The sequence below is a fragment of the Typopeltis vanoorti genome, chromosome 9, assembly GCF_054136105.1.
Source record: "Typopeltis vanoorti isolate ZY-2024b chromosome 9, IOZ_Tvanoo_1.0, whole genome shotgun sequence".
NCBI lineage: Eukaryota > Metazoa > Arthropoda > Arachnida > Uropygi > Thelyphonidae > Typopeltis > Typopeltis vanoorti.
Window position 1 is genome coordinate 118,593,332 of NC_143557.1, and position 27,633 is coordinate 118,620,964.

General features: G+C 35.8%; 2 long non-coding RNA genes across 3 annotated transcripts in view; one reads left to right on the plus strand and one right to left on the minus strand.

The window, feature by feature from the left end:
* Positions 1-27,633, plus strand: part of LOC150103467 (uncharacterized) — a 212,735-nt gene that overhangs the window by 27,381 nt on the left and 157,721 nt on the right. The gene's annotated exons all lie outside the window — the stretch shown is intronic.
* LOC150103468 (uncharacterized) overlaps positions 1-27,633 on the minus strand; it is a 112,854-nt gene that overhangs the window by 17,153 nt on the left and 68,068 nt on the right. The window contains exon 3 of one of the 2 annotated variants that reach the window (XR_016548836.1): positions 22,670-23,062. The exons of the other annotated variant lie outside the window; for it this stretch is intronic. This is a non-coding gene — a long non-coding RNA (uncharacterized LOC150103468). Of the gene's footprint in view, positions 1-22,669; positions 23,063-27,633 lie in introns of those variants that run through there. 2 annotated transcript variants of the gene reach the window in all.

The window sequence follows — 27,633 nt, forward strand, 5'->3', positions numbered from 1 at the left end:
ACACAAGCCCAGATGTAACACGCGATGTCGGAATAAAAAGCGTGATCTGAAATACCATTGAGAACCCAATCTGAATTAGAACACAGAAAACATAATTACACAACAACAAATAATAATAATAAATTTTTAACATTTTATTCAGTCTCAGATAAATTACATACATACATATAATAATAATAATTTATATATATGTATATATATGTAGAAAGTTTTTAACTTGGGTATATTATGTATTCAAGATACCAAGTAATTTTATATAAACTTGGTTTTAATCCTATTTCCCACTGGCTCCCACTGACGAAACCTCAATAAAGGTCGAAACCGGTATGGGTAGTGACCATTGCCTTTAATGTTTAGCATCATACATCTCCGCAAGGGGATGTGCTTTACATTAAGGGGAAAATACTAAGAAAAGTGATCAGAGCTTTATCCACCTTTACCACGAGTTGCCTCGACTGGCACTACTTGCAGGCGCAAACTTGACTTTCTTGTCTGTTTACTTACTTGGGAAATAGGATTAAAACCAAGTTTATATAAAATTACTTGGTATCTTGAATATATACATATATATAGATATAAATTATTATTATTATTATATATATATATATATATACAGTATAATACATTACATACACACAATTGTGCATAACAGATACTTGCATGTTACATAATATTTTTTAATAATAATAAAAATTGTTTACAACGTATATTATTTTAATATTAACAATGATGCTTATTACAGAATTTTTTTGCATTTTTTACACTCTCTATATACAATAACAATAGATCTAATTTCTCTATATAATAATTTTTTAATAATAATTTTTTTTCCATTATCATCATACAGAGTATTTACATATGTACAATTTAGACATATTACATTTTCTGCTCTGTACAAAATTCTGTACGCAGTTTAAAGTACCTGATTTCTTTTTAATATTTTTTTCTTTAAATATAAATACACGTCGTTTCTTTTTTTTCATATCAGTATCATCATTTATTATTATACACCATTATATGACATATACATTACAATAATTTGCAGTCTATGAATATGAGGATTAGTTAAATAAGGCTGGCTACTCCTCCCTACTTCGAAGCTAGGGTTAGCTTTTATAAAGAGAGTGAGATTTGCCTTCACCATTATGTTGTTTGGTACTGTTTATGGGTGGAATATATGGATGCTGGTTGTGATGTGTACATAAGTGTTAATGCTATATTAACTGTGTTGATATAGTTCGTGTTTTAATGTTCTGTAGTTGTCTATGTGTTTAAATTTCTTGGTAGGTTGTTGAGTAGTGTGGGTATCAGATGTGATCTCACAAAAGAATCATATGAGTTGCTGAAGGGTGTAGGGATGTAAATAGTTGTTGTGAATCGTGTTATATGGTATGTGTTACGATATGTATGTTGTGTGTTGTGAGTCGTGTTATGTGGTATGTGTTGTTACGACAGGTGATGTTGAAGTTCCTTAGTAACAGTATGTAGTGTTTCAGATTTTTAATGCTCAGGATTCTGTGTATTGCATGAGCGGTTCGGATATTGCTGTTGTGTATAAGGTCACCAAATCACTGTTGACACAATTTTCCTATGTAATATTTCTAATTTTGTTAGGTGGCTGTTTGATGTGTTTGCGTAGGTCGTTATACCGTACCTTGAGTAAAGGTTCGCAAATACCGTGATATAGGATTTTTTAATGTTTTCTATGTTTTTTAAAATGGAATCATGTCTCTTACTTGGAATAGTTTTGCTGCGATGATGCGGAGTTTAGTATGTAGGTAGTCCATATGTTTTATCCATTTAAGGTGGCAATCTAAAGGCCAAGGTATTTTGCATGTGTTACGGATTTGATTTCGGGATATTGGCAGGTATTTTTGTTGTTAATGCAGTAGTATGTGTAACAGTGAAGCGATAGTGATTCTCGGATTATGTATTAGTAACATCTGTGTCTTGGTGCAGTTGATTACAATTGCGTTTTGGTAGAAGTATGTTGTGATTTCATTTAGGTCTTGTTGTGCTTTGGAGAGAGCCGTGTTGATATCTGTGTGGACTGCTAGTAGCGCGGTGTCATCTGCGTACTGAAATATTCGACTTCGTGTGAACAGGTTATGAACATCTTAATGTATATGTTGAATAAGTAGGTGATAATATGGCGCCTTGAGGGACACTGTGTTTTATTTGTATACCCTGGCTGTAATGTGTACTTGTTTTGTTACTTGTGTTTTCTGTTTGAGAGAGATAGTTCCTGAACCAGGTATGCAGTGTTCCTCTTATCCCGATTGAGTATAGTTTGGTCAGTAGTATATAATAATAATAATAATAATAATAATAAGAAGAAGAAGAAGAAGAAGAAGAAGAATCATTGTTGATCGTTGGTAGATTGTCTTTTTTTGAGTTGTGTGATATTGTTTGTGAAGGCATGGTTAAATGAGTCTGCTAGTTCCTCTTGGTTTGTGTCCTGACCGAAGCTTTTTGCATTAAAATCTTGTGCTGAAGTTTTCTTTTTTCGAGTTACTAATTCGTTGAGTGTAGCCCATGTTTGCTTAATGTTATCGTTATATTCCATGAATTTTTGGAAGTAGTAGTGTCTTTTTTCCCTACGAATTGTTGTTGTTAATTGATTTCTTGTGTTTTTGTATAAGGTTTGTAAATGTGTGTTACTGGGTGACTATTTTTTCCATAGATTTTCTTTTACAGTAATACTATTTAGTATGTCGCCATTTATCCATGAATTGTTGTCTGTTTGTAGCCTCGTTTGTGTTGGCTTTGTTGCATTTTTGTATATTTCTGTGAGCTTTAGTTGAAAATTCTCGTATAATGTTACAGGATCGTTTATTTTAAGTAGACAATTCCTGTATTTTTTACATGTTATCGACAATGCTCTTTAATATGATCGAGTTTTGTTCGACTTTTGTGGTGGTGGGAGGAGGGGGGGTAACGTAATAAAACGACGTTGAGACAAAGTAGTGATCGGCAATTTTGACGTTAATTACTGATGATTTTTATGTATGGATGGGAGCCCGTATGTTGATATGATCAATGCATGATTGTGTTAGTGAATTGTTGAGTATTTCCTCTCTTGTTGGGAGTTAATGGTAGGTTTATGTTGTACTGACTTAGTATATCCAGGTATGTGTTGGTTGAAGAAGCGTGGTCAAGAGTATTTATGTTAATGTCTCCTATTAGGGTCTGTGTGTTGTACGGGGTTCGATGCTGCTTAGCCATGCTTCTAACTCATGAAGAAAGCTGAGTGGATTATTATCTGGGGGTCTGTATATTATGTTTATTGTGTATTTGATGCTAAGTTTGTGGCTATTTGTGATTTCCAAAATTAGCGTTTCTGCGTGCTCGAAATGAGTTTGTTTTTCAGTCACATTGTATTTTTCTTTGATAAATGCCACGATGCCACCTCCTTTTTTGTTTGGCCTACATAAGTTGTAGGTTTGGTAATTATTAACGTTGTATGCATAAATTTCTGTGTCATTTATTGCAACTTTAGCGCATCTATATTTGCCATGGTGTAGTTGAGCAGTGTTATCAATGTAAGCTAAGCCAGTGTTTTTTTTTATATTTCTTATGTTTGTGTGTACGATAGTGAAGTTGGTATTGGTGGAAATTGTCTGACCATTTCTTCAAAGAGTCAAAGACCTTGAAGTTTATGTTGTCTGACTGGATATGTTCGCCTATGTTTGAGATCTCCATTATATAGTTTTTAAATGATTTCTAATCTTATTCTTAAGGATGTGAAAAGTTACTATTTTATATTGGTAGGCTGTGTAGGTCGAATTCTCTTGCAATTATATAAACTCGAGTGTTTTCATTCTTTCTCATAAATATTTGTGATTCTTTAGTCCACGAGAACTTGTAGTTTTTTCCTGTTTTTGTCTTCCTTACTTGGTAAGATTTTTAAAGTATGGAGTCCAGTGTTCAGTTATATAGATTGGTGTTGGGAGTTTCTTGTCAGTTAGGATCGATGTTGTTGGCTTCTTGCTTGCTGCAAGAATGGAGTCTCTCAGACTTTGCTGGTAAAACAAGCGATGATTGGTGGCGGTCTCTCTTTTTTTTTTTTTTTTTTTTTTTGTGAGCCTCGGTTAATAAAGGCGATGTCTGTGGTTGCGATTTGAATGCCAAGTTTGCTGCCGATCAGTTGCATTATGTTGCTTAAATCTTTTGTCTTTTCTTTTGTTATTCCCTCAATTTGTAGTTCTTTTTTTCTTTATTTTTGTAGTATGTGCTCTATTTGAAAATAATAATGATAATAATAATAATAATATTCAAAATGACATTCCAAAATTGGAATCGTTTTAGGTAGCCATTTTAGTTACGATTAAATCTGTAGAAAGGAGTTTCACAGTAATCTTTAAATAGTCTTTCAAATACAAAATTACTTTTCTGAAAAAAATTGTGTCTTATTCCATTGAATTCTACTGGAAGCAACTGCATCCTAGGCATGACTTGATTTGTTAGATTGTTGCAATCTATGTAGTCTTGATTCTTTTCAACCAAATAAAGTTGATCTTCCCGTTTGACCAGAATATGGTAGATCACATGTGCATAACACATGGTAAACTCCTACATGGGACAATGGATTTATCTTGTTTTTTGAAGAATGCAAGAAGGAAACTAACTACATATAGTTCGAAACCTGACTAACAATATTTCGGTTGTTAGTCATCTGCTTCAGAAGACGTTCCTAAGGCTAGGGTAGAAGGACGATGATTACAGTTTCTTAATATTTTATTTAAGAAAGAAATGGATGTTATGAGCTATAATTCATGAATTAAACCATTATACTCATAATAGCACATCATGGGACAAAGGGTATGAGTACAGTAGATTCATGTTTTGAGAGAGAGGGAGAGAGAGAGAGAGAGAGAGAGAGAGAGAGAGAGAGAGACTTAATTCTGAAGCCAGAGGAGTAAGCTCAGTTTATTTCGCCAGTGCACATGCCAAAAATCAATGCAGTCCCATGCAGGTCGTAATAGAATATTATAAGATTGTGTAATTCATGTTTCCTAAGATTAAGGTTGAATATTTATTAATAATAATAATAATAATAATAATATTATTAGAGGTAGAGGGCTCTGTGTAGGCATACGAACAGACGCACGGTGATATCGCTGCTCCAGTTTTATATAGTTTTAAAGTGGTTCCAACTCCTGTTCTAAGTTGAAAGTGCTCCCAAGTAACCCTACTTATCACGCCGAAGAGAGTGATATAAAATTCAACGAGGTCGGCTAAGAAGAAACCAAATTTTGAAATGTTGAAAAGGGAACAGAGAGGACCATGGTCAACAACGAGCGAAGAACAAAAGACGTCGTCATCTTTATAATCACGCCATACTGCCTAAGGAAAAAAAGATGAGTCATGAAGTGTATCAAATGCCTAGAGGATTTATCGTCCAACGGGAAAAATATAACTTGTACGAAATGCAGTAGCATTCTACACTTAAAATGTGCCGGCTTTTCAGAAACAACCGGGCAACATAAATATAAATCCGATGTCACACGCGAGGAATGGAAGTGCGTACTCTGTTGGAAGAACAAAGAAACGCACCTAAAACAGCCACCTACGACGCAGCCAATTATACCGGAGGCAAAATCAGACGACGAACTGAACAGACAAAAAAATGCAGGTGAGTCCTATAATTTCAACTCTTTAAATATACTAATAGGTAACGGTCTGGAGACCATAAAAGCCAGCTTAGTAGACCTTGTGCAAGAACTCTTTAATAAACAGAACGAACAAATAACAAAAAAATCTAGCGAATATGAAGATTTGGTAAAACATAATAATTTAGCAGTTATAGAAGTGTTGCAAACGGTAAAAGACATTAAAATGAGCATTAACCCACTAAATGACAGGCAACACAATTTGATGAAAGAGACATCCGAACTCCGTCAAGAACTTCATTCTCTAAAACTATAATACGAACGTTTAAATCAGCAACAACATAAAGAAGATCTAGTCATAAACGGTCTTCCTGAAACTGCACCTACAGAAAACCTGAGAGACGTGATTTTAAAATTAGGCCATGTAATTGATATCCCCCTACAGCTTAACGACATTCAGACCGTAAATCGGATTCCTAGGAAGAGCAATAACCAAGGCTTGCCACGACCTGCACCAGTCATAATTCGTCTTAAGAGCAAGTCCACAAGAGACAATCTCATAAAAGCCAGCAGGCAGAAAAAACCAGTTGCCAAGGACTTGAACGCACAGCAAGACAATACACCAATCTTCGTATCCGAATATTTAACACTATTCAACCAGAATCTGTTGTACCAAGCAAGAAAAGCAAAAATGGAAAAAAATTACCAATCTTTGTGGACCAGAGATGCCAAGATATTCATAAGGAAGTCACAAATTTCAAAGCCGATACAAATTAAAAGCACAGAAGACATAGAAAGGCTTCCACTGTGAAAAAAAGCCTCCTAAATAGTTCGAAAAGAAGCCCACAATTAAAAAAAAACATCAAGACAGATGCAATAACACAGGATATATCGGCAATTTCACTTTGATCAGACCTTTCAGATCATTCATTTGACCTCCCAAACATCTGCCTACTTCCAACACAGCAACCAAATCCATAACAAATATATATAAAACCAGTATCACCCTCAGATAAGCTAATTACAAAGCTTCGAGGGTGCTGTTGAGTTACATCCCAGTAGTAATATTTATCAAACATTATTTACTTAACATTCTGTAATGAATACTTGCAGTAAACAGAAAATGTGATAGTAATACTTCAGTTATATATTTAAATTTAAAATTATATTTAATTTACATATTTAAATTAAAAAAATTATTATTATGTAAACTGCAACATAAGTAATATTGTTTAACTTGTGAGTTATTAAGTGTAAAGTATTACTATGATTATCACTAATGGTAATAATACACGCTTTTTACTCTTGTGTCAATGAGAAATTCTGCAAATGATAATGATATTACGAGTAATTATAATTCTTACTGAACCATTCTGCAGGAAAAAGTTGCATTGTTGCCTAAATTTTAGTATATTCATGTAATTATTTGAGAGATAATAAACTATTATTATTAAAAGAAAAAAAGTATTATTATTATCCGAACTATGTAATTGTAAATTATTGTTATTTTAGAAGATAGCAAAAAAACTATGTTATCATCACTATTATGGAAATTTCATTATATGCAGCAATTCGTGCTGAACCTTGTCAAATAATATACTGAATGCTACTCAAGATGATAATTGTATATATGTAAATATTCGAGAGATCAATAAAAACAAAATTATTATTATCTCTGGTGAATTGACTCAATTATAAATCAAAAAGTTTAGACGCAATGAATTCTTGGAATACAGATTCGGATTTGCTTTGCCAAAGAACTGCTGAGCAGTAAACAAGTTGTTGCAACAGTATGAACATCAGCAGTTGATACTATGACAGAAACAAGGCCCTCATCTCTTTTTTTCTGTCTCTCTTTGACTACTGAATCACACGTCAGCTGTTTTTCAGATTATAATTTGTCCTGCTGATAAATAAGATCATTAACCCGAAATATCTTGTTTCAAAACTTCTTTGTTACAAACCCTATTATATGGTTCTCATTAAAAGAAAAAAAAAAAGCTTCTGGGAGTTCAGAAAAAGGCAATTTTCTCAACAACATTTCATTACTGATATTCTTTCCTTTAGTATTCCAAAAACAAAAACTGCACCTTGTTATTCTCTGTTGTTTACTTCAAACAGGAATCTGTTTAATGGTTAGTATTACCCTTGATATTCTTTTCACAAAGTTTAAATTGAATCGGTAGATGACTAAATACATCCTTCTCTTAAACAGAATCAGTGCTTCCATTTGATATTTGATTATTTTGAACGTTCTGCACACCGTACTTCTGTTATTAAACCAGACATTTATTTAACAAAATAAACTTCCAGATCTTTAATGTAATCTTCATTCTGCTGCCCAACATTTGGGTTAGTCTTGTAGTCTTGTCAGCAAACAACCTATTTTGTTTATTTTTTTTGCTTAATAAGTCGATTCACTTCAACAGAAACTTGTCATTGGTAATGAAGCTTTTACCAAGCAGTTCTTTTAACTTAGAGAACAGATCGAAGTCTGTGGACTTCGCATTAGGATTGTACGGTGTGAGGAAACATTCACCATTCGTATTTTTCGCATAAGATCATGTGATCGAATGGTTGGTCATATTACCCGTTATACCAACTTAATTGCATGCCCCTAGAAATCGCCACAGAAAGATTTATGGAACCAGGGCTAAAGAATGCCTCCAATTCCCTTTCATAGATATGTTAATAAATAATAAACGGTCTTAAAATGCAAATATATTTCTCTAGAGTATTTTTATTTATCTTTTTTTGAGCATTTAGTATTGTTTTAAACCTAACTCACTGTCTTTTAACTGTGGATCAAGTTTCGGAACTGATTTCATTATATCATGGAACTATAGTGAGAGTGGTAATAATGGCACGAAATGGGTTATTTGTAATTACGACTAAAACAACTAATGCTATGAATCAGTTTGCTTGTTCTTGAGGAATGAACAAACCCAACTTGCTGGGTCCATAAGAGTCTAGCTAAGTTTAGTTTTTTTTTTTCAACTTTTATGACTGTCTGCAATTGTTTCTATACTTTCTTTTATATACATGTGATTTTTTTTTTTTTACCAATTCTACTGTTGACTGGCGGAGTTGACTGAGTGGATAGTGTGTTCGCTTTCTGACAAATAGGCTACGGGTTCTAATCACGTGATGGGATGGGGTATTGCATGGGATTCTGATTTAAAAAAATTTAACTAAAGTGAAAAAAAACTTCTTTAATAATAATAATAATTTTAACATTTTATTATGTCTTAGAAAAATTACATACATGCATATAATAATAATAATAGTAATATTATATATATATATATATATATATATATATATTTATATATATACTTAAATTATATATATACTTAAATTACATGTGATACATACATTGCGTACATTTGATTACATATGAAACACACATTACATGCATTTGATTACATATGATACCTACATTGATTACATTTTTCAAAAAAATTCAATCCCTTTTTTATTATTAAAATTATGATTACATATTGTGATTTCATATTTACAACAGGTTTAATTCTTTTTTTTTTTTTTTTGTAACAATGAAATTCGTGCAGATTTTTCTTTCTTTTCTTTTTTTCTGTATAATGCAGTAGTTCTCAAAGGGTGCGCCAGGGCGCACTGGGGCGCCCTAGAAGATTTCCGGGTGCGCCCTGTGGTATTCCAGAGAAATATGTGTCCAGATATAAAAATAAATATAGTTACTCTATTATACCTTTTCATTACGGATATACCACTCTTTTTGTCAACACATCATTATTATGTTAATTAACAGCGGTTTTTCTTGCAAAGAGAACAAGAATAAGAACAAGTTTATTCTTGTTGTGTATATTACTTATTTTAAAAGTGTTGGAAGTGGATGTTATGTGCATATTACTTATTTTCAGATAAATACACCCAAACAAAATGGATAGATTTCTCAAAAAGAAGCGACTGAAGAATCAGATTCTGGAAGTGAGCAAAAGTTAAGTGCAAGTAAGAAAGCAAAATCGCGGCCTACTTGCAAATATAATGAAAGTTATTTAAGCTTTGGTTTCACTTGGACCGGAAGTGAAATGTCTTCTGATATTGAGAAAAATGTATGCAGTAATAAACTTCAGTATTCAAATTTTGCATTGCAAGTTGATGAGTCAACAGACATTGCCAACAAGGCGCAACTCTTAGCATTCGTCCGTTTTATTAATGAAGATCAAATAGTAAATCAGTTTCTTTTTTGCAAAGAATTAAGTGTGTCTACAAAAGGTGAGGACGTTTTTAACATTTTGAATAGCTATCTTGATAAATGGCAGTTAACATGGGAGTCGTGTGTAGGCATTTGTACAGATGGATCCCCTTCCATGGTAGGCTGTGTTAAGGGCCTTACATCTTTTGTAAAAAACAAAATGAGAATGTTATCGTAACTCACTGCTTTCTTCATAGGGAGGCCTTGATGGCAAAAACATTGAGAGAAAAATTAAGAGAAGTTTTAGATCAAGTTATTCAGATGGTAAACTTTATTAAAACAAGACCTGTCAAATCGCGTTTATTAGAAAAGCTTTGTATCGATATGGATTCACAACATAGACGGCTGCTTTTACACACTGAGGTGAGGTGGCTGTCAAGGGGGGGAAGTATTTACCCGTGTACACGAGCTACGACAAAAACTTCTTGCGTTTTTTGAAGAGATATTCAAAAATTTGCTCAAAAAATTTGCTCAAAAATTCAAAAATTCAAAAAAAGCAGCTCAATATTCAAAATATTGAGCTGCTGAAATATATCGGCCAAATACTGTAACCTGGCAATCCAAAATTCGCACCGAAGGAGGTTACAAAAATGTAATCTCCTTCGGTGCGAATTTTGGATTGCCAGGTTACAGTATTTGGCCGATATATTTCAGCAGCTCAATATTTTGAATACTAGCATGCAAGGGAAAGAAGAAAATATTCTCACATCCATTGACAAAATGAAAGCGTTTCAGAGAAAACTACAGATTTGGAAAAGAAAAGCTGTTGAAGGTAATTTGGAAATGTTTCCATTGGTAAGTAACACTTGCATAAATGAAACACTTCCAATAATAGTTGAACATTTAACAAGTTTAGAAGAAAAATTGAGTTCTTATTTTCCATCACTTAACATTGAACAATACGATTGGATTAAAAACCCATTTATGGAAACTTCAAGTGATTTTGGTTTAACATTAACAGAAGAAGAAGAACTGGCAGCTATATCCACTGATCGTGGATTGATGATTAAGCATAAGGAATTGTCTCTTGAAGCCTTTTGGATTACTATAAAAGAAGAATATGTGTCAATATCTAAAAAAGCTTTGAACATTTTACTACAATTTTCAACATCATATTTATGTGAATTAGGATTTTCTACCCACACCACAATTAAGTGTAAAAAGAGAGGAACTATTCCATGTATTGACGAGGAAATGAGAGTTTGCCTTTCAAATATATGTCCAAACATTGAAGCAATCGCTAGGACACATCAGGCTCATGTTTCTCATAAACACAAGAATGAATAAACTTAAGGTATGTTTCATTTTATTTTTTTATCGCATTATTTTTTTTCTGTAATATTTGACTTATTATTATAACATATTTCTCAGACATTTGTATATAGTGCGCCTACAATTATTTGTAGGATTTTAAATGCGCCCCGACTGCAAAAAGTTTGAGAACCACTGGTATAATGTATTAATATTAATAATAATACAGCATTTAACAATGAGTATGTATTTACAATTTTGATTTTAATATATTTAAGCGCTCTAACTACAGCACTTAAGTGTTATATATGGACCCCCCCCCCTTTTTTTTTATTGATCTTGGTGAGGTGTAATTTCTCAGCTTTATCATTATGTAATTTCTCACTAATATATTGTGTTTCATTAAATTTGTATGGTATTTTGGGTGCGTATTTCTTGTTCATATGATGTTCTTAGGGCTCTTTTCAGGCTATTGTAGTTTGTAAGGTTCCTGTATTCAAAAGGTAATTTGTTTAGCATGTCTGGCATCTAGAAGTTTCATGGGCCTTTTCGTGGTGATTATTGTATTTATATGTGATATAATTAGTTGTCTCAGATTTTTTATACGGTATATATTTCTGACTGTCCTGTAGTTGGCATCGAAATAATGTTTTAGCAAAGCTGCATAGTGACATAAATGTTTTGCTGTCAGTATTTTGTCAGTGTTCTGACATTGCAGTATATATAAGGTCGACATTCTCTCTGTTCCCAAAAGATCAGTTTTATCATTTTGTACTGTGACAACATTAATTTATGTAGTTTGTAGGGATGCACAGAAGGCATATGTTGTTATAGCGTATCTTAGTATATTTTGGCATAATGCTTTGTATATTAGTGCTTTTAGGCGTGTGGGAACTATGTCTTTTAACCGGTAGACTTTGCAGTTGTTGTTCGGAGTTTGTTGTGTAGATGGTTTATGTGGCTATTCCAGTTCATATCTGCATCGAAGTAAATTTCAAGGTATCGTATTGTTTCAACTTGAGTGATTGTGGTGGTTTTACTGTTCTGTGTGTTTTTTATGTTGGAAAGTGGATGTTGGATGGTTATATATTTATTATCAACTGATCGAGTCAGTGGATTTCTGAATATCATTAATTTTGTCTTATCTGAGTTTAGGTGTATGAGGTTTTTGGTGAGCCAGTCTATAAGTAGATTTATGTCATGTTGCATATTTGTTTGGGCTATGCTTGCGTTATTATGGATGGATATTATTGCTGTATCGTCTGCGTATTGGAAGATCTTACCTTTGAGAGGTAGCTGATTAATATCGTGCATGTAAATGTTGAATGGAGTTTGGGAGAGTACAGCTCCCTGCGGCACTCCACAGGTTACTGGTAACGCTCTACTTCGGTTTGACCCGAAACGTGTGATATGCTTTCTATTTTGAAGGTATTTTGTAAACCACCTGTGTAGAGGCCCGTCTATTCCAACATGTCTCAGCTCGCCTAACAAGGTTTAATGTGTGAGTGTATCAAATGCTTTAGATGAATAAAGACTACCATGGCAATTTTGTTTTTGTCTAAGGCGGTATTAATTACGTCTGTAAAGTCTTCCATGAGAGATCTTGTTCCTTTATTTTTCTGAAAACCATATTGTGATTCGGGGATAACAAGAAAGGTCTCTGTGTATGCTGTGAGTTTCTTCAGTACGATCCGCTCCATAATTTGACTGATAATTGGTAATGTTGCTATGGGTCTGTAATTGCTGATTAAATTTCTTTTTCCATGTTTGTATATGTATGTGATTATGGCGGTCTTTAGCATACTTGGTATTTGTCCGGTTTTAAATATTTTATTTATTAATTTTAGTAGGATAGGGCCAAAGCTAGTTGCGTGTTGCTTGATATCCTTAGGTCTCATACCATCAATTCCTGGGCCTTTGTTTGGTTTGATTTGATGTATTACAGAGAGAAGTTCTGCTTCTTTTATGGTTGGGAACGTAATGTATGTTTTGATTGTGGGTCCAAGTGGAGGATCATGTTTTGTGATTGGGGGAATATTTCTATGCAGTAATAATAATAATAATAATGCTTCGTTTGAGGGAGGTGGACATAATGTAATGTTTCCATGACCATAATAGGTTCCTTTGTTAATAGTTCAGTGGTGTTAATGTTAGTGGTGTTGAAAACAAGGAACAGAGTCTTGAAAATTGGAACTTGGAACGTGAGAACATTATATAAACTAGGGAATTTTGTCAACCTTATACAGGAAATAAAAAGACTTAAAGTTGATGTGATGGGAATTAGTGAAACAAGATGGCCTAACATAGGAAAACTAGAGAAAGATGGATTTACATTTGTATATTCTGGTGGAGAGAAGCATGAATATGGAGTGGGTTTCATGATTAAGAAAGACCTCTTTAAATGTGTAATGGGGCTGTGGCCCATAAACGAAAGAATAATACTTATTAAATTAGCCGAAAAGCTTTTTAACATCGTAGGGGCATAATTATCTAGGTTTATGCCCCTACGATGACTCACAACGATGAAGAAATAGAATATTTTTATAATAACTTACAAAAATCTATAGAATATGTAAAACCAAATGAGATACTCATAGTGATGGGTGACTTGAATGCAAAGGTTGGAGAAGGGGAAGAAAATCCAGTTGTTGGAAAATTTGGATTAGGCGACAGAAATGAAAGAGGTGAGATATTGATACAATTCTGCATTCAAAACAACTTGCGCATAATGAATACTTTCTTTCAACATCCAAAGCGCAGCCCGTATACTTGGACAAAATCAGATAACTCTATAAGAAACCAAATAGATTTCATAATGATAAATAATAGATACAAAAATAATATAACCAACATAAAAACATAACCAGGTGCTGATATAGGTTCAGACCATAACTCTGTTGTGTCCACTTTAAAAATTAAACTAAAAAACATTTCTAAAAAACAATCATACTGAAATACTTGACTTCACAGCTCTGAATATACCTGACAACATAATGGTGTTTAACTCAGAAATTAGGAAGAAATTAGATCATGTAGGATATAAAACAGAAGACAATATACTTTGTAACACAGAGGAAATTGAAAACAGGTGGCCAAATTTTAGAAGTGCAATATATGAGACAGCTAACGAGGTTATCCCAAAAATTAAATACAGTAAGAAAAAACCCTGGATGACTGAAGCAATACTAGAACTTATGAATGAAAGACGAAAAAAGAAAAGTACACAACAGTATAGAATACTCAGTAAAACTATAAAAAATGAATGCAGGAAGGCTAAAGACAAGTGGCTAAATGAAAAATGTAAAGAAATAGAGGAACTGGACAAGAAACACAATAGTAAAGAAATGCATAAATCAATCCAAGCCCTGACAAATAAAAAGAAAAATTTCAAACATTATCCTTGTATAAAAGATCAAAATGGAAAAATGCTACTAGAGACACAAGATATCATAAAAAGATGGAAAGAATATGGAAAAGAACTGTTTGACTCTGATCGCACAGACGCACCACATATACAAAATATAGATGGTGAACCAATTACATATGAAGAAATAGAATACGCTCTAAGTCAAATGAAAACAGGTAAAACAACAGGCCCGGATCAGATCCCTATTGAATTGTTAAAGAACGTAAATGAAAATTAAAAATGACCTAAAGGTTATTTTTAATAACATCTATGATTCAGGATACATCCCTGATGATCTAAGGAAATCCATCTTTGTCATTATTCCAAAAATTCCAAGAACTTTTGAATGTACAGAATTTAGACTAATAAGTTTAACAAGCCATGTTACAAAATTACTACTGAGAATAATCCTAGAAAGAATAAAAGGCACTTTGTCAGTAGAAATAGAAGACTCAATCAGGTTTTCAAAAATACAAAGCTACAAGAGAAGGAATCTACAATTTGAAAACATTATGTGAAAGAAGCCTTGACAACCAGAAAAGCATATATCTTTGTTTTATTGATTACAACAAAGCATTTGATTCAATAGATCACAAGAAATTAATACATATCCTACAGAATAATGAGTTAAAAGGAAACGATCTACGTATAATGACAAATATATACTGGAATCAAATGGCCTCAATAAGATATAAAAATACATATTCTATATATTCTTTTTTGATTTCAAAGTTTGCAACTTTGAAATCAAAAAAGGAGTAAGGCAAGTATGTGTCTTATCACCTTTACTGTACAATATACTGAGCAATATACTGTATATATTGAGCAAGTTTTTAAAAATATTTCAGAACTGAAAGGTGTAAAAGTCTGAGGTAGGAACTTCAACAACTTCAGGTATGCAGATGACACAGTTCTTATAGCTGAATCTGAGAATGATCTTCAAAACTTAATCACAGAAATTTGCAACAGAAGCTTAGACATGGGACTAATTCTTAACCTAAAGAAAACAAAGTGCATTATTATATCAAAAGAACCAATAAATAAGAAACTAAACATAACTGTTAACAAAAAGAAAATTGAACAGGTTCAGTCTTTTATATATTTGGGACAAATGTTTACAGACAGAGGAAATTCCCTTAAGGAAATAAAAAGAAGAATAGAGATAGCAAGAAAAGCCTTTACTGATATGAAAACTGTTCTAACATCCAGATACATTCATATAGACACAAGAAAAAGATTAATAAAATGTTATATCTGGTCAAGCCTTCTCTACAACAGTGAAACTTGGACTCTAAGTAAAGAAGCAGAGAAAAAATTAGAAGCTTTCGAAATGTGGTCCATCAGAAGAATGTTGAAAATACCATGGACAGAGAAAATGAAAAACGAAGATGTTTTAAAGAAAGCAAAAATGAAAAGAACATTAATGAAAATAATTAAAGAGCGAAAACTTAAACATTTTGGACATCTAACTAGACAAGAAAGCATTCAGAAATTAGTTTGAAGATATGACGCCTCTCATTTTTTAGAAATCAACATTGCAACAACTGAAAAATAAATAAAGAACGAAATTACTGCTGTTGAGGACAATGAACAGAAATGGACGTTCAGACAAAGAACTTAATAGCTTTTAAATAATCACTGAATAACTATTTATTATTATTATTTTTTATTTTGTTTGAAAATTTTGAATAATTTTCGAAATATATTCCTATAATTAGAGCGATTATAATTAAATGAATAGAAGTACTGTACATTGCCTAGTTTATCCTATGTGCACGGTGGTTTATGTGGTAGCCACTAATTATTCACTTCCGCTGCATTAGTATATGCGAAATTCCTGTAGGTATAGACGAGGCTAATCCGGTTGATTATACCAAACAGCGGAGGTCACTACTAAACGTTCGAACATTGAATAAGCCATTGAGATGAACCGAAACACGCAGATTAACAGTAAAGTTACGTAATTGCTATAGTAATATGGAGGAACATCGATGGAACAGGCAGGAATATGTTCACTTGGAGTATACATAAAAGATTTTACATGTCCGTAAACTCTCCAAGGACATCAAGGAATGATGATTAATGATACAATCATTAAAATTCACTAAAAAAATCACTAAAAGTCGGATGAATTATAAGGATCTTGGATTGTATGTCAAATTATACGATATTGTGATACTATGTGCAAGTGACTTTAGCAGCTACCCAACTGCACAGCTTAATGGGAACAGTAGTGACAGACCGCTGACCCTAACACCTTTTGAGGAAGCCGATGAGATGTTGAGCTTTTTTTTTTTCTTCTAAATTTGAGCCTTCCACACACAAAAGATTGCCGACAGCGAACGTTATATGCACTGCAAAATAAAATAAAAATATTCTTCACATTTACCATTTTTTAAATAAAACATATCTCGAAACGAAGATATTAACGTGTTGTTGGTTCCCTCAAGGAAGTAAGTAGCCTGGTTGGCATAGCGGTTTCCACTATCCAACCAATAGGCTGCAAGTTCAAATACCGTTGGGGTCATGGATGTTTCCATTGTCTTTAAGTGGGAATGAATTTCATCGTCTGGTGTGAGACCACCGTTCTGCTTTTTAAAAAACCTGAAGTGGGTTAGAAAAAAGTGTCATGTTTGGTCTCAACAACAGGATTTCCGGTGATATAATCTTTTGTACACTTCAGCACTAATACTAATGTATGTGACGTTTACAATCTTTTGTTGTATAGACACGTATATAAAAGAGAAGAAAAAATTTACAAGGAGGTTATCTAAGGCCATAGGTTTTCTACATCCCTGGATTAGAGAATTGCTTTCTGCAAATACATCAGGTGGAGCACAAGAGAGTAGGGGATATTTTGGGCTTGATACTTGCCCACATGGGAGTTTTATCAACTTCCATTGGTTCACTATTTCCTCTTCCCCAAATCATGAACAAAGACTGCCATGTTAACTGTGATGTAGGAATTATGGAGAAAAAATTTAGTCAATATGTTGAAGTTCAGAGATAAGTAGGAACAGCTCAGTTGAAGATGGATATTGTATTTCAGATGAGGATCCTTCCGTAAATGAAGGCTTGGTTAAAACAACACAGTAAAAAACTATAAAAGTTGATTCGTTATACTTCAACATTCGGATTTCAATCTTACAAATGTATATTATTATTATTATTATTATTATTATTACACGGTATAACTCATCACGAGGCCACTCCTCACAAACAAATACCAAAATAATGATCGTTGAACGCGCTTGTTTAAATCAATCCAATCGTTTTCGTATCGTGTAAAATGCACTCGAACTATTACGTGGTAGTAGTTCTATAGCATTTTCTTTCGATACTGTTAGCGAAGTCAATAAATATTCGGTGTTGCCAAAAATTATCTGACCACCTGAATGTTCCTCATCTCTTTATTTTTACAAATCTCAATAGCTTGGGGACACCTTTGGTCGCGACTTATTTCTCCATTAGCACAGCATTTTCGGATTCCAGTACATATGTTGGCTCCTCCTCTTCACCTTTGACTGAAGTGTTAAGTTTTCTATAAGTTACTTTATATGATTCAATCAGAACTCTGTGGCTTGTCTAACCTTCTGCACTTACAGTTCCTTGAATCCATATTTCTGCAGTTCTTTTAAAATGACATGGTACATTATCAAGGTGAGTCTCCAACCGGGTCGTTTCTATAGCACTGCTACAGCATAGGCAACACGGAATTGTCAGCAATATAAAGGAACTTTTGGATGTTTTTTCCTTGAAGGCATTGCGACAAGATGTTCTAACCAAATCAGGAGAAGCATCCCAAACCACAGACACTACATGCTCAGTAAAGGGGAAGTAACTGAAAAGTTGGTAATCAGCCAAGGATCTCAGATACTATATTGTACTATAAGTCACAAACTGATGGATGAATAATACGATGGCTTACGATAACCTCTTGCTAGAAGTCGGGTGATTCTTTTCTAGGATTGTCTTTTTGAAACAGCATTCCCCATATTGTCTTTTGTCGGGTTTGGGAGGTGGGGGGGGGGTAATGTAGAGTCAATATACATGTTAATGTATTTGGAATTGTTTGAAACCTCCTTTAAAATTTACATCATTCCATAAAAGTAAAATAAAATCTGTTAGGAGCTATTACACGAGAGTTACATGTACATTTGTTCAAATATATTTCTTCCTTCTCCTTTTGAAATTCACTTCACAAAAAAAAAAGAAAAAAGGTGAAAATCATCACCCTAAATGATATTGAAGGAGTGTCTTTTCTAAAGAAGACATCCTAGAAAAATTGCCACAAGTTTCTTCGTCCTGAGTAATATTTCATAGAAATAATGGTGACTTTTCCCGTACATTGTTTGATTTGTTCGTGCAGTTCGATTGTGACACAAATATTGATAACAGTCCTTGGTTTCGAGGCGCGCTTCAGGTAGGTAGAGGTTTCATCTATCATTGACTACGTGTCGATTTTATTCTACGAAACAGGAGCGAGCAGTCGTGCGAATATGCGTGATTCACTGTAAGCCTAGCATGTGGTAGGATGGCTGACGCATCATTGACTCTTTCTCTTGCTTCTCACCAACGACAATCATCTGGCACTTCTCCAAGGTTTTTCTTTCACTGCTAAAAAGAGGGGGGGGGAATTGCACAGCGCAATAACAAACAGAAAGAATGTGAAGAGGGTCTTGTTTCCTAAGAGCATTCCTTCCACCGCCCAAGAAGTCGAACTTCTTAGTTTTTTAGTCTGAATTCAGCGGCGGCTTCTTCTAAGTGCATCATACTGTCAAACCCATTGTCATCAGAATACCGCAATGATTCATGTGTTTCCATTAATTGTAAATTGTGGAAAATTTATTCCAAATAGGTGTTTCTTTTCTCGAATAACGTCATTGTCACGTGTTTGTTTTGGACGTTGATTTCAGATACCATGGAAGGAAGCTTTGAAATGAGGTCAGATAATAATCGCTCATATCCGGATAGAACTATGCCACTAACCTGATGAACTATGCGAAAATCCGTGTTTGTAAGAGGAAGTCGATGAAAGCCTTAAAGAAAATTATTCCTTTAAAATAGCATATGGTTCAATTTAAATTTATTGAATTCACCGATTGGAATTTTAAATTGTTTCAACGTTTTTAATTTGTAAGATTTCCACCGTGAGGTTAAAGTTAGTTGTGAAGAATTTCGGTGCTCTTAGACACGGGAATTTTTATTTTTGTCACGTGTCACACGCTAGGTGACCTTAGCGTGTCACCGTGACGGATACTATACACTGGGTGGAAAGAAGTCAATGGACACCTACATGGGCAAGATGCAACGTAACGAGTCACGTGTTTATAGCCAGTATAAATTGGAGGAATATGCTCACCAGTTAGTGCAACTGTGTCCTAATGAAATGGCTGCGAGGAAAGAACTGACAGAGTTTGAAAGAGGCGGTGTAATAGGATGCCATCATGCAGGCTTATCTTTTTGGCAAATTTTTGACAAATTGGGCCATCCCATGTCAACAATCAGCGATACCATACTGGAATGGGGGAGTCAACTGCAAGTGCTCAGTGGACGACCATCTACACTCACTGAACGTAACCATAGGGTGCTACGAAAGATAATATGTAAGAAAAACCCCGCCATTTGTCAGCCGACATGTTGAATGAGGAGCTACGGGTAGACTGGAAGACGAATTTGCACAACAACCTTCAAAGCCGAGGCTCACAACACATGTTTTCATAGAAGGACCGCAATATGCAAGCCGCATTACTCAGACCAACATGCAGCGTCGTTTTCAGTAGAGCGCGTGCAGCGGGACGTGGAAGCTTGGATAGCTATGTTATGGAGCGACGAATCACGCAACTCCTCTACCGAGCAGCTGTGGGCATAGCGGATACTCGATGAACGTCCTTTACCAGAGCGCGTAATCCCAGCTATGAAATTCGGAGGTGGCGGTGAGATGGTATGGTCCTGTTTTTCCTAGTTTGGCCTCGGACCTCTGTTTGTGCTGCCACAAACACTGAACTCCGAGAGGTATCTGAACATGGACATTGCAATGCTTCCTACTTTGTTGCGTTTGTACTGAACTAACCATTTCACAAGGCTGGCTGCTGCTGTAACTACTGCATGGTTTGTAAACATGAACGTCACCACACTTAACTGGTCTCCACAGAGCCCTCATCTCAATCGTATTGAACATCTGTGGGATGAACTGGAGCGTCGGGTGATGTCAAGGAACGTCCACCCCGCAACAGTCCACGACCTCATTGCATGCCTACAGGAAGAATGGTCCAAAATTCCCATTCATCGCTAATGTACGCTTGTGGACAGCATGTTTCATGATTGCTGCAGTCATCGCAGCAAAAGGAGGTCTTACATCTTATTAAGGTGGGCGCCATGGCTGTTTGTTCCTCACACTATGGTGTCCATTGATTTCGTTCCAAGCAGTGTACATTGCATACTTGTCGGGAATAGGACTGTTATAAAAAATTCCATTTTTCCTTGTCTTTTAGATTGAATGGCCTGTCACTGCCAAGTAACTCGGCTTCTTTGACAGTTAATTAATGTTTAATTTTATGCTCTGATCTTCTTCTACTACAGTTCTTACTGGGTCCTTAGCACCCATAACTGTCCCTAGTATTCTCGGATTTCGTAACTATGATTCCAGGATAAGGTGGTTAGCCCTATGCCTATAGTATATTCTGATACTATAGGCATTGGGCTAAACACATTAAATTGCGTGCTGATAATTTACCTGTTTCCGGGAGGAAAACCCCTGCCACCCCACATACCGACTTACCTTCACTTGAAGAACCCTGATAAAGGGTCTTTGCGTTCTAGACGGGAACCCAGGGCTTTCCAACTGAAGGGAATCGTCGAAACAGACTGAGCTACGGAGGCTCCAATTAATGCTCTGATAGGACAGTTACTTTTTTGTACGTACCAGTTGCTTGTTCTTCTGGTCGGTTTGCGGGATGAAAAATTCTAGTTTCTGGTAGGAAAAGCTTTCTACCCCCTCAAGAGACCAGCTAAATCACTTTCATTTACAAAGTCCTAATAAAGGTCCTTCGCATCCTAGAAGTTATACGAACTCAGATATTTTTAGCCAAAGGATAACGTCAAAACTGACTGAGCTCCTGATGATCTTGATAAAATCTTCAAAAGAAAAGAAAACTAGCGATTGATTTATTCACCCAGTTTCTGAACTTTTAATTCTTTTTGCTCTCTAGCTTTTTTCCTGTTTTTGGTTCCTAGCTGTTCATCACGCATAACAAAACTCGAAATGATTTCTCTCATGCTAAGAGCGCAATATTTTGCATTCCAATTGAGTGATCAAGTGGGCAGTGTCTTTACTTTGCAAATAATAGACTGTGACTTAAAACCTATGGTGACATGGATGCTTATATAATTCTTTATGTGGTAGCTGATTTTCATCGCCCAGTTGAGAGACGGTCATTCCTGCTTTTGGAAGCTTGAATTGATTTAAAAATTACGAAAAATGCTCAAGAGTATGGTTATCAGAGACGTCGAATTTACCTGAATCTTAGTATGGTATGTGTACCATTTTTGTGAGCAGGGTCGTCACAGAAAATGACACATTCACAAGTCATTTCAGACTGGCGACATCCCTATACTACTTATCTCTTCTAAAAATTTTACTTTAAAATGTAGGAATTCCACTAAAATTCTCTATAATTTTACATGAATTCCAGGCTTATTTGAAAAGAAATCGATTTGTGATAGATATGTTTTGTCAAATCTATTTCATCTACAGTTTTCCTCATGTAATGGCTAGCAAGGACAATTTTAAAATACTGAGTATTAACTGGTCTGAGAACATTACTCAGACCAAAGCTCGTTATCCTAGGCATGTTTCTGAGCTTTGGTCTGAGTAATAATAATAATTATTATTATCAGTGCTTCAGGGACTTGCTCAGTTAAAGTGGGTGAACTTAGAGCAGAGAATAAAAGAAGCAGCAGAGTGGCAAGTATAAAGGTTAGAGAACTGGGACGTGGACTCTCAGAAATTAGTCATACTGTATTATACACACTGGCTTTCATTGTACTGAATAGAAAGGACGAGTCCAAAAGTCAAGAGTAATGTGTGGTCGTGCATGAATGTTTGTTGAAAAATGTTCATTCAGGTCCAAACCGGGATGTGCTACAATAGTTTATGACATTTTAATCAAAAAAGGTCATTACATCGTACTGGTCGCTACCCCTTCCGATATTACCAGTTTTATGCAGTTGGAATGGATATAGAGGATACTTTTCAGGCTGTCAGAGTTATCTGATTTGGAAACAGTATTTATTTATTGATTGTGTTCAATATTTTGTTGTACTTGTTTTGTATTTTGAGGAAGACATACAGATTTTAGATCATACAGAGATATTATTATATAATCCTTTAAAAAACGTAATTTTTATCCATGGTTGGAAACAGGTTGGAAATCTGTAGCATACTTCAGGCCTTCAATGAGCAGGTGACATCGTCTCCCACCAGAAGACTTAAAGAGATTCCTACCACAGTGGAATTCGAAAGCACAGTTTGTTCATTGTAAAGTGGACAGCAAATGTCTATAGGGATAAAAATATATTTAAAAAATAAATAAATAAGTCACTGCCAAGTGTGAAAGGTTTATAGTTTTGTATATTTTTGTAACATTATATTCGGAATATGAGGGGGAGGAGGGTTCTTGAAAGTTCTGATAAACACTTAGAACAAAAATGATATTAAAGCAACTGAAATTAAAACAAGAAAGAACATACTAGTAGCAGAATTATGAATGTAACTTTATATCCTCGTGTATTATTTCTTAGTTATATCAGTTGCTTTAATATCATTTTTGTTCTAGGTGTTTATCCGAACTTTCACGACTCCCTCGTATATATTAGCATGATAATTTTGTTTGTTTGATCTATGTATTTATCTCAAAATTCTAAAACTTTTTATACACTTGGCATTCAAGATTAGGTTATCTCCCTTCTGTTAGATATACTGGTTTAGGAAGTGCAGACTGATAACTTGGTACCTCCTGAAGCGCCATCTGTAATCTGAGAATCTACAGGGTGGTTCAAAATTCCACGTACAAACTTTGAGAGGAGGTAGAGAACATCAAAATTAACCATATTCACATAGGAAAGCATGACCGGAAACGCCACCGGAAGGTACTCACAGGTGACACAAAGATACAGAAATAACACAAGGCAGTAAGTAGTGTGTCCGCGCGGTTAGCCTAGTGGCTTTGCGCTTCGCAACCATATGCCTGGGGAAGGAGTGTCCTAGGTTCGATTCCCGTCGGAGACGTGAGGAGCTGAAGGATCTTCCTCAGCCATAGCCAAGTTAGCCGGTCTTGGGCGCGGGCAGTAGGGTTTTTTCCGCCAGTTTATCTGGTGTTTTTCATCCCGCAAGCAGGCAAACCGGCCCCTTGAACACACAGGGATACAGCCAAGAATACCTTGAGGCATAGGAGTGACCATTCTATCCTCGTATTTCGGTTACGAAATCCAAGCATGCTTGGAAGGTTGTGGGCCTTAAAGGCCTGTTAAAGCCATTGGGATAGGATAGTAAGTAGTGTAAAAAACTTTATTAGGCGTAACTGAACAGTTCAATAGTAGTTGGATACATAATAATGTTTCACATCAGGTGCTCAAAGTTACTACCATTAGCAATGATGCATGCCTGACACCGACGACGCATTGATTGCTGTACATTTTCGAAAATACCTCGAGTTTCCCGGATATTAGCAGCGGCGATGGCGATTCTTGCCACGAGGTCAATGTCAGAGGCAACAGGCGTTTCGTACACCATGGTTCTAAGGGTTCCCCACAGAAAGAAATCAATGCTCGATAAATAAGGTGAGTATGGGGCCATGCGACGGGTCCACCACGTCCAATCCATCGAGCCCCCAAAGGATCTGTCCAAATACTGACGCACAGAAATGCCAAAATGGGCTGGAGCACCGTCGTGTTGGAACCACATCTGCCGACGCACAATCATTGGAACATTGTTCAGTAAATCCGGCAGAACTTCTTCCAGAAAGGTCCGATACTTCTGGGAGTCCATTCGGGGTGGTAACAGGTATGGGCCGACTAAACAGTCAGCGACGATACCTGCCCATACATTAATGGCGAAGCGTTGTTGTGCAGCATGTGATCGCACAGCGTGTGGGTTCTCATGGGCCCACACATGAGCACTGTGGTGAATGAAGACCCCTGCTGGGGTAAATGAAGCTTTATCCGTGAATGAAACACAAGTTGGAAAATCCGGGTCTACGGCACTTTTCTGCAGAAACCACTGCGCGAATTCCACACGTCGAGGATAATCTTCGGCCATCAGTAGCTGGACCTGTTGCAGATGAAATGGATGTAAGGGCTCAGAGGGCAAAACGAGCAATACGCTGGTTCGAGATACTCCTATAGCAGAGGCAACGGCACGTGTGCTTGTCTCTGGATTATTGTCCATCGCATGCAACACCTCCTCTTCCATGGCGGGATTTCGCGTCGATCGTGGCCGCCCACTATTATGCCTGTGATCTCTGAATGATCCATAGTCACACAAATTCTGATGCAAATACGCAAACATTTGGTGATGCGGTACACGTCTGTTGGCTCGTCCATTACCGTCAACTAACCCGTAAACTACGTACACGTCTGCCATCTCAGCGTTCGTAAAACGACGCATGTTCTTCGTACGACGTCGAAAGCTTGAATGAGGAAGCCCAATTGCTCAACTGGAGCGCTGGGAACAGTGCCACCTATCACTTTCGGGTGGCATTTTCGGTCATGCTTTCCTATGTAAATATGGTTGATTTTGATGTTCTCTACCTCTCCTCAAAGATTGTACGTGGAAATTTTGAACTCTCCCCCCCACCTGTATAATCAACTGGCCTATCACTGGCGGCCAGTTGATTACAGATTATCACTTAAGTAGTGTGTTGCACTACCATAAGTCTTCAGAACATTTTGGATTCATTAAGGTACCAACACTGAGATTATGGAAACACTTCACAAATATTGTATCATTACACGTAATAACAACACCGATACAAGCGGCTATCTGACCAGGGCAGTGGTTTCGGAGATTTTCTTATTAGTCCATATATATATATACTAGGGACTCCTCCCCCTGACCTACGACCCCCCCCCCCCGGGTTCCGGACGGATAGGCCGGTTCTCCTTGAATTCTGATTACTCGAATTTTGAAGATTCGACACTCAGGGTAGCCCTGAGTGTCGAGTCTTCAAAAGGGGGCTCCTCCCCCCTGGCGCCTACGGCACCCCCCCCCCCCCGTGTTCCGGACTGGTAGGCTGGTTCTCCTTGAATTCCGATGACTCGAATTTTGAAGAGTCGTCACTCAGGGTAGCCCCTGAGTTTCAAAACGTTTCAAATAACTTGACAAAAATGTTACAAAAAAACGTTACAAAAAACGTTACATAAAAAAGTTACACAAAAAAAAGTTACAGCCTACATCCGTTTCAAGCTGACGTCACATCCGTTTCCAATTTCAGCTTATCATTTTATAGTATATATATATATATATTAAAACATAGATTTAATGACTTAAAAACCGAGATAACTTATAAAGATTTTAATGAGAATAATACAACTAGGTTTCGGCTTATAACAGCCTTCCTCAGGTATTCATAAAGGAAAAGAATAGTAATAAACATTGAAGTATCTAAAAAACTGGAAATTACAGGTAAAAATTGCCACACATAATTGATACATAAAAAACGTTGTACTTTTTCAAGTTGTTCTAACAGGCGTGCCATTGTTTATTGCAAGTGTGCGTGCAGGCTCACGTGAACGCCAATATTGAATAACTGCAGCATGGCTATCTGGGATGTTATAACTCCAATTATTGTTTAAGTGGACAGGGTTCAGCAGGATTTCCCTTGATTCTACAATTTTTCTCTCAAACTCATCATCACAGCGAAAAATATTTTCTGATCTATCCCAGCAAACGGAGTGGCTTTGTTGATCATCATTAGGATTATTTGAAAAAAAAAAAAAAAAAAAGAACATGACTGGATAACGCAGTTGCATGTGATCTTTTATAAGAGATGTCTCTCTTATGCTCTTCTATACGTTGTTCAATAGATTTGTTAGTTTGTCCAAAATAAGGGATATTGCAATCGCACCATAATTTATATACACCTGGATATTTTACGTTGTGATGAGTGGGCTTTGGATGGCTGATTAGAGAACGGATTTTAGGAAGTGTGGTGAAGAACGTCCTGATATTGTATTTTTTAAGGACTTTAGCTAATTTTTTAGAGACTGTGCTAATGTATGGGATGGAGATGCTACCTTTAAAATTAATAGTTTCTGTTGTGCACTGCCTAGGAGGATCCAGAAGAAATTCTTAATCGTTTTTTCAGCGTATCCATTTAGTTTAAAGATAAGAGAGAGGTGATTTATTTCTTTTTGTAGTTCATCTGGTTCATTCAAGAGAGAGCGTGCTCTGTGTCCTAAGGTAGATATAGTTCCAAGTTTTTGTGGTGGAAAATGATGAGAAAGATAATGCAGATATCTATTGGTATGAGTAGGTTTTCTATATAGATTTTTAATCTTTCAGAGCATCGTGTAAGCATGATCACCTACGTAGTAGCGTTTATGGATCTCCTTTGGCCGAGATAACCCTTGCATCCGTCTTGGCCTAGACTCCGGAAAGTGTCCTGAGGTACTCTGGAGCAAATAAACAAAATAACGTCCAGGAGGTCAGTGACAGCGAATCACTGGAGTCGATCGGTGAATGCTGCGTTCCACATTATTCCACAAATGTTCAATGGAATTCAAATCAGGAGAATTAAGTAGTCAACAGATCACACGGAATGCTTGGATATGTTCTTCGAACCATGCTTATACAATGCGAGCATTGTATAAACATGGATTTTGAAGAGTCCGAATCCATCATTCTACATTATAGGGCAATACCTGCTTCGAAACAATCCCCAAGGCGCGTTCAGTGTGGTTGAGAGGATTTAGTAATGAACATGAGAACAATATCCATACCAGGATACCGCCTGCTTCCGGTCAAACGGGAAGTCTAGTTGGCCAGACACAGGTTAGGTCATCATAATGTTTTGATTCATGAATGTATAAGCTGACGTCATTGAAGAAAGTTTGCGGCTTGGTCAACAGGA